Source organism: Protopterus annectens, chromosome 6.part0, assembly GCF_019279795.1.
Source record: "Protopterus annectens isolate FY-2018-M chromosome 6.part0, PAN1.0, whole genome shotgun sequence".
Taxonomy (NCBI): Eukaryota; Metazoa; Chordata; order Ceratodontiformes; family Protopteridae; genus Protopterus; species Protopterus annectens.
In genome coordinates this window covers 1521097198-1521119090 of record NC_056737.1, presented here as the reverse complement: position 1 = coordinate 1521119090, position 21893 = coordinate 1521097198, and positions in this window count along the sequence as shown.

Here is a 21893-nt window from a genome sequence, read left to right as displayed (position 1 = left end):
TTGAGCAAGCAACGTCATATCCTGGTATCATCATAGTATGTAAAGTTAATGCCAAATTTATAACCAGGGAGCTAGTCATATTATTTTCCAGTATAGAAATAACAAAGGAACTACATGTTGTCCATGGACTACCTCTGTGTCAAAATAATATACCAACTGTGTCACACCTTTAAGGTCAAACAAAAAAAGCCTCAATATACTAAACAAAGATGTATGGATTGGTGTAGCATTTTAATCTGATACTAAATACATGCAAAGAAAAGTTATGTAGCAAGATGGAAAAGGTGGGAACAGTTAATACCATCTCTCCTATCTGCCATTACAAAAGTGTCAGAAATCTTATCTGAGTTCAGTACTTATGACGTATGCCACCATGGATTGCTATATACTACCAGAGAAACTTGTTAAGAATTAAAAAAAAAAAAAAAAAAACAATAATTTAAAAGTACCTTAGAACACAATACCAGATTGCAAGAAAGACTAAAAATAACAATGTCCATAGTACAGAAACACATGGAAGTAGCTCAATCTACACAGAAAGCTGTGCATAGTATAAATGTAAGCAATTCAGAATTTAAAACTGAAGACCATGTGTTGATTTTGCTTCCCTTAGCAGGGAACATGTTTTTGGCTAAATGGCAGAATACATTTGAAAAATAGAGAAAATAAAGAAATCAAGCTATAGACTTAGACATACAAGCAAGAGGAAGACCAGAACAGGTATACCATATGAACATTCTGAAATTGCAAAAGGAAATACAGTTTAGTAGCAGATTTTAGTGACTTAGTATTGAAAGAAATGTGGTCTTTATGCCTGCAGTTCTTGTAATCAATTTAAAATCCAGGCCACATAAATAAAAAATAATAAACAAATCTGCTATAGAGTGAAGTGTTTTCAAAATTATCTGGTAGAAAGGATTTGACAGTATGCTGACACAAGTTCAGGAGAGAAGTTTATCTTTAAATTCTCCTGAAGACCTGAGTCGCAAAGAGGCAAGACAAGAGGCATGGAAATGCATCAGCTAGGGGTAATGAGGAGTGCAATAGTGAATGGGCAGTCTCATAGTGTTAGCCCCAACACCTGATGGCACAATCGTGTTCTGTAATGATTGATAGTTGTGCTCTGCTTTCAGTTGCTACGTTAATAGGATGATTCAGTGTGGCAAAGATTCTTAACTGCTTTAGATGTAACAAAAGGGTAGTTGCAAATCTTTCTCACAGCTGAGGCTAAGGAAAAAATTGCCTTCCTAATCCAGAGATATTATTCCAGTATAATGTTCTTTCTTTTAGGCTACAGCTTCCCAGCAACCTTCAAAAGATTAATGGACAGTCTTAAAACCAAGCACCAGATTTACTGGCCTGAATGTACTCATAAAGACTTAAAAAGTAAAAAGTCATGGGCATTCAAAAGCTAGGTAGCTGAAACACTGTATGTCCTTAAGGGGACATTTGAATATAGCCCGTGGATCTCCATAACAGGGCATTTAAGTCACCACACAGTGAAAACTCTAGCTTGGCTTGTTTTGTCTACATGTTTTTTTTTTCTCATGGTTGTGGGACCATGGAGTTAGAAATTTTAAGGAGGTGTGTATGGAGGTAAAAGGGAATCCCCCCTCAACAAATGTTTAAAGTGGAATTTTACTAGCTATGATGTTTTCTTTAAATTATAATTCAACAAAATAACTTCTCAATGAAATTAGTTTTAATTTTTTGAATGATTTGTGATTGAATGAAAAGGTCAGCAGATGAAAAGACTGAAACTGGGGCAACAGAAATAATGACTATGCATGTGAACATATAGAATAAAGCATCCTATAAGGAGAATAGTATACCTTTCAACTATACAAAGGAGGTTTAAAAAAGAATAGTTAAGTCAAGAGCAACTTTGAGAAATAGTAAGAGCAACTTTGAGAAATAGTATAAACAAAACAGATAAGGTCAGTAAGAGCAACTTTGAGAAATAGCTCAGCGAAGTTCAATAGAAGATTAATACAGATGAAGTGCTAAAGGCTGTGATGACATGCCCTCTTTACTCCAGGCCAGTAATCAAGGAGCCCCATTCCTCACCAGTGACACCAGTGAGAGGCAGTCGCTAAACACAGAAATAATGGATTTACACAGTATTTCAAATACAGTTCGCTGCAGTCAACACAATTACCCCCAAGAGCACACAGAGAACATGCTCCAGTGGGACTGTCTGGCACCCACACTTTAATATCTGATTTTAGACACACACACACACACACACACACACACACACACATCTGGGAAAGGCTAACAGAGATTCACCAACTGTGTCCCCTCTCTCCAGATTACAGGGTAATTGCCACCTGCCAAATACTCTAAGGCTCTTACAAGGGTAACCAGTTATACTGTGTCAAATTAATACTGATATGAGTATGACTGAAGCACTAAGGCTTTTCAGAGTTGCCACAGTGACACTGAAATAAGCACAGGTGTTCTCAAGCTATCAAAAATATTCACTAAAAGACCAACCACAATGAAAAGATATAAAATATTTAATAATTGATAATAAAAATAAAAAAACAGGAGAATACTTAATATTTAGTTACAATAAACACTAGAGTTTTCAGTCACAGGAAATATAAAATAGTTGGATAGAATCTCACATGCAGAAAAAGAAATAATACTAAACTAATCTTACGGTACTTTTCTTAACTAAACTCTCCCTAGTAAACTCACTTAATATTGCAAGGCAAGATGTACTGCTGAGATGCTCACTTCCACAAGGCAAGATGAGATACTCCACACACTGGGATATACAACTAACAACTACTGAATAACTATTATGGAACCATGATAACTGACATAGATATTCTATATACAAGATTCCAAAGGAAATTAAAACTGCTGCTGACAGAGTTTCGTCCTTCAGTTAGTTATAGAATTATATCACATCTAATCAGCTGATTCTGGCACAGTTCACATTCAGAACTCTGTTAAGATTCTGTTGCAACAATTTTTTTTTAACATAAATAACTTTTACAAATACATTTTTAATACAAGCATCTGTACAAATTAATGTGACGGTCAACTGACATAAGATTACTTACAAAGCTTCAGCTAGCCATGCCGGCATATGCCACACATGCATTGTTCCATTTCTCCCGATACAGCTGGCTATACACCACAACATCACATTTCTCCCCTCGTTTGAAGACTCAAGCTAGGTTTTCAAGTGACCCTGGAAAAATGTTGCTTGAGAACAAGGGCTTGTCTGGGAACATATCAACCTATACCCTGTCTTGAGAATCCATCTGCATTGGCATTGCTGTAATCTGGACTAGCTAATACAGGGGGTCCTCCTAAATCTCCTTTAAGCTTTTGTAATGCCTGTACATAGGGTGGGAGTCCGAACTACCTTATCTGGCCTGTTTTTCCTTGTCAGGTATATGAAGGGAACAGCTACTGTACTCTAACTGGAAATGAATTTTCTGTAGTAACCTGCTGTCCCCAAGAATGTCCTCACTTGCTTTTTGTTAACAGGAGTAGGCCACGTCTGAACAGCTTCCACCTTAGTAGGTTCTGGCCTAATCTTACAACTCCCCACTCTATGTCCCAGGTAAGAGATCTCTGCTGTACTCACTTGACACTTACTGGGCATAGTGGTCAACTCTGCCCTTTGCATTCTGCCCAGGAACTCACTGACACGATGAAGCTTCATTATGTTAACATAGTACAATGTATGTCCTTGCCTCCTGCCTTCAAGTTTACCATGTAATTAACAATACTGACCTTCCTTACCACTTTGAAGGGTCCCTCCCAAGCTGCCTGCAGCTTACTATGTCTGATAGGAATAAGCAGCATAATTTGTTGTCCCACAGCATACTCTTGGGCTCGAGCCTTCCTGTCATACCAAACCATTTTCTGCTGTTGAGCTACTGCCAGGTTCTCCTGTGCCAAGCTTATGAGCTCCCTAAGCCATGTCCTGAGGTATGGGACATCTATCACAACAGACACCTTGTGGGTTTCACACTCATCCTCCAACTCTCATGAATCAAATCAAAAGGCCCCCTCATCCTATGCCCAGTGCAGCAACTCAAAAGATGAAAAAACAGTGGATCCCTGGGGTACCTCTCTGTATGCAAACCGTAGATGGGGCAAATATTTGTCCTACTGCCTCATAAACTGGTCTGCAAATGGTTGTAGCATGGTCTTTAGTGTAGATATTAACCTATCTGCAAGACCGCTAGTCTGGGGATGGTAGGGAGAGTCTTTAGATGCTTCAGCCCACAATGCCTGTGGTCAGTATTTCTCTTGGGAAACCTACCCTGCTGAAAATCTCCAAAAAGCATTTGCCACCTTCTCTGCCTCAATGGAGGACAGACCCACCACCTTAGGCTATCTGGTAGCATAATCTACTACCACCAGGATATACTTCTTCCCTGTGTAACTTGGGTACACAGAGGCCCCACAATTTCCACAGCTACCCTCTGAAATGGCTCCTCAGTCACAAGCAAAGGCAACAACAGGGCATTGGCCTTGAATCCTGCCTTGTCTACCTTTTGACATTGCTCACAGGTCCTGCAGTACCTTGTTACATTTGTTGCAATCTCAGGCCAATAGAAATTCTGCATAATGTGTCTCATGGTATGCTTTATTCCCATATGACCTTCAAAAGGAATTTGATGTGCTATGGTTAGAGGTGCCTGACGGTAAACTCTGGGCACTACCAATTGACATATTACCTCACCCTCTAGCCCTCCCTCAGGGATCCACTCTCTATACAGTAACCCTTTGTTATCTGGAAAAGGAATGTCATGGGCTATAGCTAGAGGTGCCATAAGTTAGGATCTAGACTCTACTAGCTGCTGTATTACCTCACCCTCTAGCCCTCCTTCAAAGATCCACTCTGTATGCATTAACCCTTTGTTATCTGCAAAAGAAATGTCATGGGCTCTAGCCTCCGTGAACTGCCATATTACCTCACCCTCTAGCCCTCCCACAGGGGTCAATTCTTTATACAGCAACCCTTTATCCCAGTATACAGACTCCCCTTTTCCTTGAGCATCAGGTGCTTACTTATCTACCCCTCTCAAGCCTCGTAATGTAGGGTCCAAAAGCTATGCCTGTCTCAACTCTACTTTTATGACCCTTTCCAGCTCTTCTTCCACAGGAAGCCTAATATTTTCTAACAATGGTGCATCCCTGTCAGCCTGGGTATTACCACTCACCTCTGTCCTTGCAGTCACCCAGACCACGGGAACATCAGTACCTACCAGCAGCTGTGGTTCACTTTCAACAAGGTAGTTCCCTCCCTGAAATGACCACAACACTAGTCCCAGCTTCAGACACGGGGTCTGTCTGGGTCGTCCCAGACTACCACACCTTCCTGCCTGTCTCCAAGCCTGACTGTGTGTAACTGCATGCACACAAGGTACAACATTATCAAAATCATTCCCTATTAAGACATCTGCAAGGGATATCCTCAAACACATATCCACCCTCCCAGTCAAGGTGAACCCGAGTCAAAGCTATTTAGAATGGGGTCTCTCCTAGAGCTCTAACTGATGCAGATTTCCCAAACAAGTACTGTTCTTCTTTAACCACTGCAGGCTTCACAATAATTATGTTAGAGGCTGTGTCTCTCTTAGCAGTGGCCTGTCTTCCATCCACTAAAATAGGATACGAACTCCGGTGATAGTTTTGTACACCTGTTGTCTCCAGACAGCTTACTACTGATGGGCAGTTATTCCCTCTTACTGGCTCCCTCACCTTTTTTCCCTCACCTTGCTTCAGTGGACATTTGTATGCAATATGGCCCCTCTGGATATATTTAAAACATCTAACCACTGATCCTGGCCAGGTACCTGAACTAGTGGCTTCCTCTGTTACTGGTAACACAGTTGGGGTGATTTAGGCTGCCTACCATGGGTTCTTTATATACATGTGTAGCACTGGGTATCCCCATCTCATGCAGTGGTGTCCTGCTTGCTAAGTAGAGATCCTCCTTTCTCCCCAGCTCATCTGCAGAGTTACATTCTCGGTCTGCCAACCAGATTCTCATGTCCTCAGGCAAAGTATTAAGGTCTTGTTCCCTCACCAAAAGATCTGCCAACCTTTTAAAAGTGGTGACCTGTATCCACTCATCTACCTATGAAAGTAAGTGCTTAACTCAGCAATATAATCACAAACATTTATAGGTTCATAGGTTGGTATTAGGCTTTCAGCCCTAGGGCCTATACAAGCCTAGCCATAACAATTCCCTGGCTATTTTTTCCCACACTATTTACTTCCCTGAACCCCTGTCTAGCAGGGCGAATGACATGATCCCCAGGGTGAATTTCCTTTCTTCCATCCAATCATCAAGGTTCCTTTTGAAGAGGGCCAATGAGGCGCTCTGCTTGACATGTATGTCCAGTCTGTTCCAGAGTCTGGGGAGTCTCTGGGTTAGGAGCCTATCCCTCCAGCATGTTTTGTTTATTGTGATGACAAAGTTTCGATCCCTGGTGCGTGTGGCTCTGAGGGATTGGGATTTCTTTAAGTGTAGCATGTCCAACAGCTCTGGGTTTGACATGGCCTTGTATGTTAAGCAGAGATCGCCTCTGAGTAGACAATATGCAACAGAGTATAGCTGGAGTTTTTTAAGGTGGTCAGCATAGGGCATATGCTTTAGGCCTGTGATTCATTTTGTGAGGTATTTCTGCGGCCTTTCCAGTTGTTGCAGATGTCTTGAGAGGTACATACCAAATGGGGTGTTGTATTCTATAATAGGTCTAATGAGGGATGAGTACAGTGGGACTATGACCTCCTTTTTTCTGGATGAAAAGCCCTTAGTGATGAGGTGTGCCACATAGAAGGATTTCCTGACTGTTGTGGTGATGTGGTTATTGAAGGTGAGACCACTGTCCACCTGTGTCCCTAAGTCTCTTATCACACTTTCGGTGTTTAGTGTACTGTCACCTATGTGGTAATTCACAGGTACATGTTTTTTCCCAAAGGGGATAACTATACATTTCTTAGCATTGAGTTTGAGCCCATGGCTCTGGCACCACGCATCTGTTTCTGTAAGGCCCTTTTGTAGAGTATCCTCATCATTTGGAATTCAGTAATGGCTCCCAGTTTGCAGTCTTCTGCGAACTTTGTTAGCCAAAGTCCCTTAGTGTTGGCCTGTACTTCAGAGAAGTAGATGCCAAACAAGAGAGGTCCCAAGACTGAACCCTGAGGTACTCCACTTGTCACTTGTCTGGAGCTGGATTTGGAGTCAGCTACTTTTACAGTGTGGGTTCTGTCAGTAAGCCAGTTGGCAACCCATCGAGTGACGTAGGGATTAATGCCCAGCTTAGTAAGTTTATCTATGATTCCAGAGTGGGGGATGGTGTCAAAGGCTTTGGCAAGGTCCAGATAGGCTGTATGGACTGCCTTACCCTCGTCCACGGCTCTGGAGACTGATTCAACGAAGACAATTAGGTTCAGGAGACAAGATTGGCCCATCATAAACCCAAACTGGGTGGGGTCTAGTGTTTTAAGGTTGCCAATGTCTTTGTTTATAAGTTCCATGATAATACATTCCATGCCCTTGCAGATCAGGCTCATCAGACTGATGGGGTGTTAGTTCCCGGGAACCAAGGTGGATCCCCCCTTGTGGAGTGGGATAACTGTAGCTGTGCACCACTCAGTGGGCACAAAGCCTAAGGTGAGGGTATGATTAAACATGACACTTAGGTAAGGTGCCATTTCATTTTGTAGTTCATGTAGTACACAGCCTTAAATATCATCTGGTCCCATGGATGCTGTATTCTTAGCTTTGGAGAGTGCGTTTTTTACCTGTGTGGCCATTATTACTGGAATTTTACAATCTTCCGGTATTGAGATGGGCAATTTAGGGGGTGGGGGGGTTGGCACTGAATTGATCTGCCAGGATATTGGCAATATCCTTGGGATCAGTATATTTAATGCCATTCTGTTGTAGCTCAGAGCAGATCTGAACATTGCCATTTAGATTCTTGACATAGTTATAAAATGCCTTGTGGTTGTCTTTGGAATCTTTGGCAATTTTATTTTCATAACTAGCTTTGCGGGATTTTATGAGGGATCTCAGCTTCTTACTGAGGCTGGTAAGGGAGTTTTTTGCATCCTGGAATTTTCCTCTTTTCTGCAACAGTTTCTTCCTTTTGTTGTAAAGTTTGTTTATGGCAGGAGACCACCAGATTGGCTTCCTTTTTTTGGAGGAGAGCATCTTGGTTCTATTTGGGATGGCACGATTCATGCATGAGTGGATGTGCTCGTACAGTGCCTTAGTGTAGGACTCAGCAATCGAACTTTCAGTTCCCATCTGCATGGATGTCATGAAGTTTGTAACTTCTGACTTGAGTAGCATGAAGTTGGATTTGGAGACGTTTTTTATGGAGGTTTCCTTACTGGGGGGTGGAGGTAGGATGTGGATGTTAAGGGTGATTAGCTTATGGTCTGACCTGACCAATGAGGGGGTGACCACAGGTGTGGAGCATCGATTTCCTGTGTTGGTAATGACCAGGTCTAGGATATTGGAGCCCCTAGTGGGACTATGGATTAGTTGATCTAGGGCATTGGTATTTATGAATTCCAAGAACTGTTGGGCAAAGGAGTTGGTACATGAGTAGTTTTCCCAGTTAATGCCAGGGTAGTTGAAATCACCCAGTATTAGGGTGTTTGGTTGTATATTAATATTTTCCAGTATGTTTAGAAAGGTGTAGTGAGAATCTTGAGGCATGGTGGGGGATCTGTAGCAAGCTACAATCTGGATTGCAGTCTTACCTAGTGTTAGTTGCACCTGGAGAATTTCAGATGCATTGTGTTGGACAACTAACCTGGTGGTGTGAATATCCTTGGTGAATATGGACACTCCTCCACCTTTAGTGTTTCGATCCTGGTTTGGTGGCCGAAAAGTGTGGGAAGAGTTGTAGCCTGGTATTGCAGGGGCAATCTCTGGAGCCTTGAACCAGATCTCAGTTACTACACAGATATCGATGTTCTCCATTTTTAGGAGTGCCTCGAGAGAGTGCATTTTGAGGTTTAGACTTCTAGCATTGAGTAGCATTACCTTCAGATTTTACATGCTTGTACCTGTTATGGTGGTGGTTTTGTCCTTTGAACTTAGCCCAAAAAGGCACTATAGGGGTGGCAATAGCCTTAGCCAGTAACCTGAATCCCAGGGGCAACAAATGCAGATCATCTCTGGCAAAGCATCATGGCCTGTCGATAATGTCATCCCAGGCAGACAGATACTGGATCCCCTTTGAATGATACCAGAAGCTTAGCCAATTGTTGAAGTCAATCATTTTGTCCTTATATTGTGGTATCATTCTGGGCAAAGGCAAGATGCTACTCAGGGCTAGGGTCATACCTGCCTGGGCCACATGATCCAAGAGCTCTTCCATGTCTCTTTTCATGTAATCCAGAGGGGTACATCTCAAGTCATTCACTCCAACATGGACAATGACAGAGTCATATTTATACTTGTTGTGGAGTGACTTGAGTGCATGAATTATGTGGCAGATCCTGGCACCCGACAGGCGTCTCACTGTAATTTTCTCCTTGTTCAGCCTGGTGAGTGGGACATCAGTGTGCCTGACTATAGAGGTCACCTATGACTAAAGTGTTAGGTATGGTGTCTTGCCTTAGTGGCTGTTGCTGAGTGGCACACTGGTGTTGTGAGCTATGTGACACTTTGGTTGTGATTAGTGTTTGTTTGCATTTCAGCTTCGAAGGTCCTTGTTGCTTGGGCAGGTTAAGTTAAGGGCCTCCACATATGTGGATTTAGTGTTGCTATGTGTGGATGTTGGTGGTGTGAGTTTAGAAGGGTTATGTGTTGCTTGAAGTGTAGTGCGGGTGTTAACTTTCTCCTCTTGACTGTCTAGCACAATCTTGGGTGGAGAGAGCTTTGCTTCCAGTTTGGCTATGTAAGTGCATCTCTCACAGGTTGTAGTGTTGGTTGGTAGGAGGAGAGGGTTGTCTGTGTACATGAGGCAATTGCTGCATTGCCCCAGTATGCCTAGATTCACCAGGTGGACAGGAGAAATCAATGGAAACTGATCCTTGGAATGCCAGGTTTGGTGCTTTTTTTGAAAAGTACAGGAGCTGTTTTCCCTTACCATAGCAAGGTACTTTGCAATTATAGGCTATATAGTGCGTATGTTTAATTTGTCCTTATTAATAAGGACAGTTGAGTGCTTGTATTAGTTTAAGGCTTCCTAGTGCTTTCCAGCAAGTATTAGAGCAAGTGCTAGTCACAGGGATGCTTAAAGGTACGATGAAAAAAAATGGTTTATCCTAAACACTGCAGTGTGCACTAGAGAATTTAGATGTGAAAATAGGTAACTTAAGTTTTACCTTTCTAAAAAGTTAAGTTGTAGTGGAGAGTCACTATTTTTAAAACAGCAAGATAGATTGAAAGGGGATGATCACTTTTGTATTCCGGTACTATGGAATACAGTAGAATGGCCAATAAATTTAAATAGTTGAAGGGGAGTGATTTCACAAAATGATAATTTTGTGCTTACTCACACAAGCCAGTGAAAGCAGAGAGGAAATGAGATATATGGTCAAATTAACATACGAGGTAGGCAACTAGAAAGACAGTGGTATTTAAGAACACAACAGTGACAGGGTGGTGGGGTTCTGCCTGACTCACAAGAGACAGAGCTGGGGTGTCTTTTGAAGTTTTAATATGCAGTTAAAAGCAGAACACAAGCAAAACACAAGGTAAAGAAAACAAATCCCAGCACTCAAAATATAAAAATGCAATAAACTAATACATAATACAACAAATAAAAAGCAAACCAACCTTTCCCTCACAGCAAAGTGTAGCAGAGTCTGGGTGAGCCTTTCCAATAAAAGCTCATTTGCCTTGCATCTATGCTTCAGGTCTTAACTTAAAACAGCCTAGCAAACATTGTTTTATTTTTTCATAATTTAAACAGTCAGTATCAGACAATTTAGAAACAGAAGTTACAGTTTACCATGGATTAAGGGGGTCAGGAACCATACCTAGAGCTCATGGTCTACATCATACTGTTAACGTCCCCTTTCAAATATATGACTAAACCTATCAAAATTAGTAACATCTTTAAACTGTGGAAGAAATTTACTGACCTTTACTGCTTCTAGGTTTCGGTTACTCCCTTCTCCATTATCTCCATGACCTTGTCAAAGAGTCACTGTCTCCTTTTCATGCTGATGCTGCTTCTCTTTTGCTTCAGCTTCCAAATGTTTGGCCGCCAATTCATGCTAAGGCCACTTCTCCTTTTCTTCAGCCTCTAAATGCTGCAGTTTCTCATTTTGTTTTTGATCTCTAAACATCACAGTCTCTCTTTGATCTCAAAATGTTGCAGTTTTTCTTTGGTTTACAAATGTTGCAGTTCATGCTGATGCTGCTTCTCCTTTCCTTCAGCCTCCTGTTTAAGTCTCTTTAACTCCAGATGGATTTTTAAGTCCTCTGAGGAAAAGGTAAACTGTCCTGTTTCCAAAGGCTACACATCCCCATCCCCAGACTGTCTATCTCCCTGGTTGCTAGACCGTGCTGCAGCTGCAATTAAGACTGAAATTATATCCTCTTTTGTCAGGTTGGCATGCACCAGTCCTCTGGCTTTACACACCTTGACCAACTGGTTCCTTGTTAGCTTGCCATAGTCTTCTGCTGACATCTTTGCCTGCTTTCCAAGACTAAACTAACTAAAAAAAATAAGTAAAACTGTTGTGGCACTGAAACTATGAATGTTTACCTTGTGGCTGTTGAGAATACACACACCTTCAGTGACAATTGCTTACAAGCTACTGAAGTTCAACCAACCCACTGCACTAACACCAAGAAAATGTGACAATGCACCCCTCTTTACCCGGGCCAGTAATGAAGGAGTCCCAATCCTCACCACTGACACTGGAGAGAGGTGGTCACTAAACACAGGAATAATGGATTTACACACCATTTCAAATGCAGCTCTCTGCATTCAATACATTTTCCCCCAAGAGCACACAGGTAACATGCTCCACAGAGAACGGCCTCTCTGTCTGTCCAGATTCCAAAAAAAAAAACCACCTTGGAGCACTGTGTCCCAATTCCAAATATCTGGCACACACACTTGAATATCTGATTTCTCACACACACACACACACACACACACACACACACACACACACACACACACACACACACACACACACACACACACACACGCTGACACAAATTCACAAGCTGCATCCCCTCTCTCAAAATTCCAAGGTAGTTGCCACCAGCCAAATTCTCTAAGGCTCTTACGAGGAGTAACCGATTATACTGTGTTAAATTAATACTTTTATGAATGGTAGAGTGTGACTAGAGCAGTAAGGGGTTTTGGAGTGGCCAGTGACACTGAAATAAGCACAGTTACTCTCAAGATATTAAAAATATTCACTAAAAGACCAGCCACAAAGAAAAAGTAAACATATTTAGTAATGGATAATAAAAATAGAAAACAGGAAAATACTTTAGATTTAGTTACAATAAGCATCAGAGTTTTCAGTCACTGGAAATATAAAATAACATGGTTGGGCAGAATTTCACATGCAGAAAAAGACATAATACTAAACTAATCTCATGGTATGTTTCTTAACTAAACTAAAGAGAAACTGTCCCTAGTAAATTCATTTAATATCGTAAGGCAAGATGTACTGCTGAGATGCTCACTTCCAAAAGGCAAGATGAGATACTCCACACACAAGACTTTACAACAACTATTGAACAACTATTACTGAACTGTGATAACTGACACAGATCTTTTATATATCACATTCCAAAAAAAAACAAACAAACTGCTGCTGCCAGTGTTCCGTCCTTCAGCTGGTTATAGAATTACATCACATCTAGTTACCTGACTCTGGCACAGTTCACATTCAGAGTTCTGTTAAGATTCTATTGCAGCATTTTTTCAAGTCATTGCAGCTGAGTGCACCTCCAGGCATTTCTGCAATTAACTCCTACTGTGCCTTTAGGCATCAAATATTACTTGTTCGTATTTGCATTAATAATTCCAAAACCATGCTACATACAAGATATCGGAATATTTTATCTTGAAGCGTACATGATGGCTAACAATTGTATTAATATTTGACTTCTGTCAATGAGTATTTGTTAGATAACTTCTTTTATTTAAAGGCTCGAGCCACACCCACTGGGATTTAAAGGTACACAATCAAAGGAGGAGTACTAGAGGGAATGAGTTAACATAAGCAACTTTTACAAATATATTTTTAATACAAGCATATGTCTACATTAGTCTGACAGTCAAATGATATAAGATTATTTACAAAGCTTCAGCCAGCCATGCTGGCATATGCCACACATGCACTGCCCCACTTCTCCCGATACAGCTGGCAATACCCCACAACATTACAAGGGTTAACAGGGAATAGTTGAATAAGAGAGAGAGGGAGAGATTAGGAAAAGATAGAACAGTCTCCATGTCATCTTCAAGATGATAAGAGCCCAATGTTCATGGGTAGACTAACTTCCCTGAAGGACCATTTTAAGCCTAGTCATTAACCTAAGGTTAGGATCAAACCTGGCATATTGTATTTATAGGGTGAAGACCTTTACAATTATGCCAAACCCAACACACTTGGGAGAACAGAAAAAAAGCATATTAATCTCAGCAAACCTCAGGCTAAGGTAATGACCCATCCAAGCACCTAACTGGTGTTGTCAGTAGGTGACTTAATCAGAGGGATGACTTGTGACAAACTTAGAGGAAAGGACCAGAAATTATTGACCAGACAAACTTGGACAGATGTCAATATAGGAGCAGCAGAATGAGATATGAAGTTGATATGAACTATTCTATGACCATCATATTTAATGTGCATTATTTACAAATAAAACCATGGCAAATTTCAAATTTAAAAGCAGTGGAAGGAATTAGATACTGATGCATGAATGGATTATTACATATTGCCAGACAAACTTGATAAGAAGAAAACTAAAATTTAAAAGATAGAGCTGTTGCTTGATGAACCTAAATAAATAATGATGTGGCCATTTGGAAGGAAAAGGAGATAAAACTGAAGTGGTCCTGGAAAGTAAGGAAATCTAACATAACCATGGATAGCATTTAATATGTTAAAATAGCTGGTCAGCACAATATCTCTCCAATTTTGCATGCTTCTTAACGGTAAAAAGACTGCAAGGCCAGAGTCTGAATATGCATCTAAAAGAACCACAGTGGTATGTCTCATCCCTATTGCTTTTGTTTCTTATCTTCCCATATTATAATCATATGCATTTTCTTACACTTCTCAGCATCAACAGTGTAAACCACACACATATACATGTGATCATACATAAATACACAGACACATATACCAACACATGATACACAAACATGCACATGAGACACAGACTTATGCAGACACATGCACGCATGCGCACAAACACACACACACGCACACACACATGCACACACACACACACACACACACACATACACACACACACACATATACACACTGTTAGGCTCAATAGCACTCCTTACAGCTCTTATATTTTCATCTTCAAAATTATTCATTTTATTCAACTGCTTATTTTCTTATGCAAAAAAGATGGATGCAGATATAGATACACACAGACACACTCTAACACTTAGACATAACTTATGCTTACACCCATGTGAGTGCACATTCACATGCAGTTACACATACATGCCTTTGTATACATACACACAAGAAGGGTCATAGTTATCATTGCTTATGTCTCTTATCTTAACATATTAAATAACATATGCATTTTTTAGTACCTTTCAGTGTCATTAGCAAAAAAGACAAATACATGTTCATATCTATATCAATATCTATCTATATCTGTATATCTATCTATATATATATATATATATATATATATATATATATATATATATATGTGGATCTACCTGACAACATCGACACATCACAACACCGACAACGAAATCACCGACACCACATAACCGACAGTTCACAAACACGAAACCTCACATGCCCGACAACAAAATCACTGACACCACATAACCGACAGTTCACAAACACGAAACCTCACATGCCCAACACACCATAATAACGACAATCAACAAACAAAACAAATCCCCTGTCCAAAAAGCACACACACAACACAAGCACATCAAAATCCTTACAAACCCACACTAAACCTCACATACACAACTATCTACAACCTTAACCCAAACCCTAACCCTAAGGTCCGTCACTATCGCACACTTACCTAACCCGCGCCCTAACCCTAACTCACTTAACCCGCCCCTAACCGAAAGACTATCACCACCGCACACTTACCTAACCCGCGCCCTAACCCTAACTCACTTAACCCACCCCTATCTCTACAGACCGTCAATATCGCACACTTACCTTACTCGCACCCTAATGTCCGTCACTACCGCATACTTACACAGCCTTTTCCCATGTCGGTGTTCTCAGCGTCGGTGTTTTCATCCGTCGGTCTTCTCAGTTGTCGATCTTCTGTCGTCGGTGTTCTCAGTGTCGGTGTTCTGAGCTGTCGACGTTGTCAGGCGGACCCATATATGTATATATATATATATATATATATATATATATATATATATATATATATACACACACACACACACACACACACACACACACACACACACACACACACACACACACACACACACACACACACACTCAAACAAATATATATGAACTTAGATCCACCCAAGAAATTATGACAAAGGCAAATATTTGTCACAGCAGAGACAGAGTACAATAATGATGTTTGTATCATGTGGGATTTTCCAATCCCAATTAAAAAAATAGATGCAAGAAAAGCAGACATAGTCTTGAAAGAAAAAAGATAAAAATAGCATTAATCCTTGAAACTGCTATAACCAGTGATTATATTGTCTTGCATGCAAAGAGACACAAAGGCATAAAGTGTCATAATTTCCAAGGAGAAACAATGTCAACATAGAGGGAAGATACCCAAACACTTGTAATAGAAGTAGGAGCAACAGGATTAATAAAAATATTTAAAATTATAATTAAATGTGCTACCATTGCATGTAACCTCATATGTTACAGAAGGAGGCATAGGAATGGGGTGTATGCCAGTCCTGGTATTAAAAAAACAAAACATTTGGGGAAATTAATAAACAGAGGTAGTAGCCATGCTAAGTTTATCTTAATTATATTGCCTTTTAATCTCTTTGCAATATTGCTAACTACCATCTTCACCTTCCATCAATGTTCCTCATTCTTTTTCCTTTACATCACTATTATTTAAGTTGTGAAAGGGAAAAACAATATAACATTGTGCATGAAGTGTCAAAAGTCAGAGTGTACTATATTTACTGCCGTTGCTTAACATGGAAGTATAGAGCCATTTATATATGGAATTGTATCCCTTTCCCAACAATGTCACTCAGCAGCAGAGAGAAAAAATAAATTATGAAACATTTATCATCTCACTCTGTAAATTAGCCAGATGTATGGAACATACATTGTATGGTATGCATGGTTTGTTACTACATATTCATTTATTTATTACAGATTGGCTACTGACAACACACAAAAGAGATAAAAATGGATAATGCAGTTATATATACATGTTGCAGAAATTCAAGTTTCTCTCTTCAGGAGTATGGAATGTTTAGGACAAGATATTCACCTCCAAAGTGGTAGACAAACCAATAATTGGCTGGTGATTGTTAAGAAGATGTATCATGTGGGGGAAATTACATGGAGTATCACAATGCAGGAAGATCATAAGCTTGGAATGTGTTTCTGAAATGCTTTAGATGGTTATTAGAAGTAATGCACTTCAGATATGTAGTCCCTTGCATCTTTTATTTTAATTCTGTATGTGTCTGTTGCAAATCTTGTTGTATCTTTCGGCTTTTCCTGGTTAGGGGTCGCCACAGCGGAACTCCAGTCCGCTAATGATTGGCAGTAGATTTTTACGTACCGAGTTGCCAGCCCTGAGGCACAACCTTCAACGAAGGTACGCCCATTCACGCATGTCTCCACACAGAAGACGCTTTAGCTGAGAATCAAACAGGACAACGTCTTACTGTGAGCCGACAATGCTACCGCAGCACCACCACTGCAGTATTGTCTGTTGCAAATCTAAGATGTTTAATGAAGATACTCTGTGTATGATTACAATGGGATCTCACAGTTTACTATGGGATGTGTTACACTCACTCTGCTGTGATTCATTTCTACAGTAAATAACCCAATCAAAGTCAAATCTTAGAGTGAAGATTGCATGAAGTGAGTCAGTGGTATATAAAATGCAAATCAGCATATTAAAGCAAAGTATTAATACACACGAATTTGCAAGTAAAAAAAATAATGTAAAGTAAACAAGCCCTCTTTAATTTAAGTGAAATGATGAGCTTCATTCCGTAATATTTTGCAAAAATTATAGTTTGCATTAGACCTTTAGTTAAGACATTCTTTTTATTTGCTGTGCTTTAATTTAAAACAGCTTGCCCAATTTTCCTGAGAATCTGATTTAATCTACATCTTGATAAGTCCAATATCCTCCTGCACAAACGGCTGGTGCACGGCTGAAAATACCAATCCAAAATGAAAAAAAGAGCCAGCAGTCCACTCCATGACACAAGCGATGATAATTTTATTCCAAATACAAAAACAGCAAAAAATCTAAACCGTACACCAACATGGTTGTACCGGTTTCGGCAGAGCCTTCCTCAGCAACCAAACTTGATGTAGAAAGTAAAGACAAAACCACACATGCTGTCTACCAACTTATAGAAAATCATTTGGAATGCATGGAGCGCCCTCTAGTCCATCAAATAATAATGCACCGATTAATTAATTCATAAATATATAAAAATAAATACAAATATTCAAAATATTATAAATAATATGTTGATATGTGAGAAAAATGTAAAAAACATAAAAAACAAACGTATAGTAATTACTTCAGAAATGGTCATTCAAACCAGAGGGGGGGGGCCCTAGTTTGATGATCCACATTTTCTCTTTATAGGTGAGCCTATCATGTAGAATATGAAGTTGTACATGTCTATCCTTGATGTGGTCAATGACCATAAAACAAAAGTTACCCATAGGGTGTTTAGAAATATGTTTGTATAAAGAGCTAGACCCCTTTTTGTTTCTAATGTCACTAAGATGCTCACCTATCCTAACTTTAAAAGGACGGGAAGTTTGTCCAACATAAAAAGCTCGACAATTGCACTGGGCCAAATAAATCACTCAGGAAGTACTGCAATTAGCAAAGCATGATACATCATAAACTTGTGGACAGTTATGTGAAGAAAAGGTCTGGCATTTTAACACCCTAGGGCAATAGGTACAATGACCACATGGATAGCATCCAAATATAGATCCTCCAAATAAATTTACTTGGTTAGTTGAACCTGTATCCTTATGATAAACTCTCTTGTAGTGACTGAAAAGAGAGCCCAAAGACCGCTCTTTGCGAAATGAGTAATAACACCGATCCCCTATATATTTCTCTAAGACTTCATCCGATTTTAACAAGTGACAATGTTTACGTATGATATTCATAAATCCTACCGTATTTCTCCCATAGGTTGTTACCAATCTAAGCAAATCAGACTTAACATGATCTCGATTTTGATAAACTAACAAATCAATTCTGTCTTGTTGATTTGCAAAGCGATTGGCCCTCGTGATGTCACCCCCTGAGTAACCCCTACTTCTAAACCTCGAAATTAAATATCTCTTGTGATGGTCGTATGTGGAAGGGCTGGAACAAATCCTTTTAACCCAGAGAAATTGAGACTTGGGGATTTTCTTGATGACATGCTGGGGGTGAAAACTAGTGGCGTGTAATAAGGTATTAAACTGATGAAATTTACTGAATATCTCACTCTCAAGAGTGTTGGTATCAGTTTTTTTTACCAAAACATCCAAAAATGTAATTTCAGATCTAGAAAAAGTCAACTTAAACTCAATACACCATACATTGCCATTAAGATATTCTAGGAATTCCAGAAGGAATTCCTCATTAGCTCTCCACACCATCCAGCAGTCATCAAGATATCTCCTCCAAATATCCATCTCATTGATGTAAATATTATGGCCGATGTCATAAATCACCTGATCTTCCACATACGCCATGAACAAATCAGCATAGATGGGGGCAAAAGAAGCCCCCATAGTGGTGCCCTGGATTTGCCAAAAACACCTGTCCTTAAAAAAGAAAACATTATGAGTCAGGACCTGTTCAGTCATGCATACCAAGAGGGTATTAAAACCAGGTTTATAAATGTTAGCCTTATCCAACCAATATTGCAGGGCCAAAGTCCTGCCCAATGGGGAATACTAGTGTATAAGGAGGTGACATCCAAGGTGCACAACAACCAATGGGATTCTAATTGAGTCTCAGAGATAATGGAAAGGAACTGCGTGGTATCCTGAATTCTTGAATGTATATATGCCAATAGTGGTTTCAAATATAATGTAAGAAATTCAGAAAGATGTTCCATAAGGGAACCCCTGCCTGATACAATAGGTCTCCCGGGCGGGCTTGTAGGATCTTTGTGGATCTTCGGAAGAAAATAAATATATTGTCTACCAGGAAAATAAACCTTAAGTTGATGACACACTTCATCATTAATGATGCCCGCCTCTCTAGCCAAATCCAGAAAATTATCAACATCCTTTTTAAATTGCAAAGTAGGATCCACTTGCATTTCTTGATAACGATTATGATTAGTTAACTGGCGATTAGCTTCAGCTTCATAATCCTCCAGATCTTGGACCACCACTGCTCTCCCTTTATCCGCTGAAAGGACAACAATATCCTTGTTGTTAATTAGTTTCTCCAAACATATTCTCTGATTTTTGTCCAAATTGTCCTTTAACTTATCCTGTGTATGTAAATATAAATGTAAATCTTTAAGGACAGCATTTTGAAATGTTAGAACAATGGGTTGCATAGGTGGCCTGAATCTGGAGGATCTGAAGCAAAATTCTCTGGCCTCAGAGGCAACATTATCAGTCCCATGAAAATAGCATTTCAAGTTCAAATTCCAACAAAATTTAACCACATCATCAGCAAAAAAATGTTCTTGGACAAAAAAAACCCAGGGACAAAACTTTGTCCTTTATTCAATAAACCAATTTGTTGATCGTCCAATACCACTGAGGAAATGTTATGCACATTATTGACATCAAATGCTAAATCCTGGTCATCTGTTGAAGGATGTCCCCCAATACTTCTGAGGTTGTGATGCTTCCTCTCCCCTCGTCTCTGGGACTTATGCATAAAGGGGTCTTCCCAATAAAACCTGCTTCCAAATTGTTCCTCTTGGAAACAGGAGAGGCATTAATGTGAGTATCCTCCCAATCGATATTGGAGGAGGAGTCCTCACCAGATGGCATGGACTCCCTACTCCTTTTCCTTCAGCATAGATTTTGGCTGAATAGCTGTAGTTCTCTTAGATGAATCTATGGGCATATTAAACTTGACTCTAGGTCGCACATCAAATGGCTTTCCCCTATCATAGTCTCCCACATTCCTAGTAAATTTCTTAACCTTTTTGTCCTTTAAACCTGAATGCAAAATGGCCAGTTCTTTACCAAGTTTTAGAATGTTATCTTTGTAACAGGGAAGTGTTGAGTAAACCTCCACAGTTTTACTAATCAATGATACAGTAGCAATTTGTTGCTCAACGTTCCGCTCATAAAAACTACTCAAAAGATCTACAAAAGTCATGGAGACATGTTGTTGGGCCTCCGCCCATTGTGTGAGAAGACATTCGTCTGGTTCCACCACCATAGGCTGAATCCTAACCCTAAGTCCTCTAGGGACTATTTTTCTACATTGATAGGCCCAAAATCATTTTAAATGCCAAACATTCTTACGAAGGGAAGTAAGATCCTTGGTCAACTTTGCAAAAGCTAAATTGCAATCCTGGATGGAATCACAGACACCAGAAACAGCATCACCCGAAACCGAGGCTATACCAAAAATACCCCAAGTCCTCAGAATCTGAGGACAAACCCTTAATGAGATTTGTTAATTCCATCTTTGACCAAACGCAAACACAAATTCAATACCAGATGCAAAAATCATACATAACACATATTAACAATATAGATTCCACCCAAAGTAAATTCCTTAAACAAATGGTTGGCCAGTCAGTATACTAAAAATGCATAATTCATGTAACCAACTAACAGTTACAAATACCAAAACTGCAAGTTAGGTGACACATATAACCACCTTTTTATTCCACTCTTAACCCACAGGGGGAATCATATATGGTTATAAATGTTGAAAATCAAGCCCCAATTAGACACTATAATAGCCAGCAAGCTTTAAAAAGCTTGCATTGAGCCTACAAAAAGCTCCATGCTACGTAATAAAAAAGGGGCCAAAAATCTATATTAAAACAACCGCAACTGGTATGAAAAATATATATATATATATATATATATATATATATATATATATATATATACCCTTGGTCAAAGGTGAGAAAGCAAAAACAAAATAGACTTATTCAAAAGAGCTGTCCTGATGTCCAAAACCATTCAGGATAAAATAAAAAAGATATATGTTATGCTGATCATAACTGAAAGCAATTTGTTTAGGTTAAATAATCCTTACAAATATAAACCCCAATGGATAGTACCTCACATAACACATACCATCGAAAAAAGGAGAGATACCCCCAACCTCGAAAATAGCCCAGAGTCAAAGAGGGGGGAGCAAGACTTAAACATTTATCTCCCACTAACTGTCCACCATCACATACAAAAATAGAGATATAGTCCTATGGAATACATGTCAAATAAGACCATAAGCTCATGGACTCAACAAATTAACATATAATAAATTATTTACCATACAAACAATTATTGTGGAGGCCAACTTAAGAAATAAGCCCCAAAGG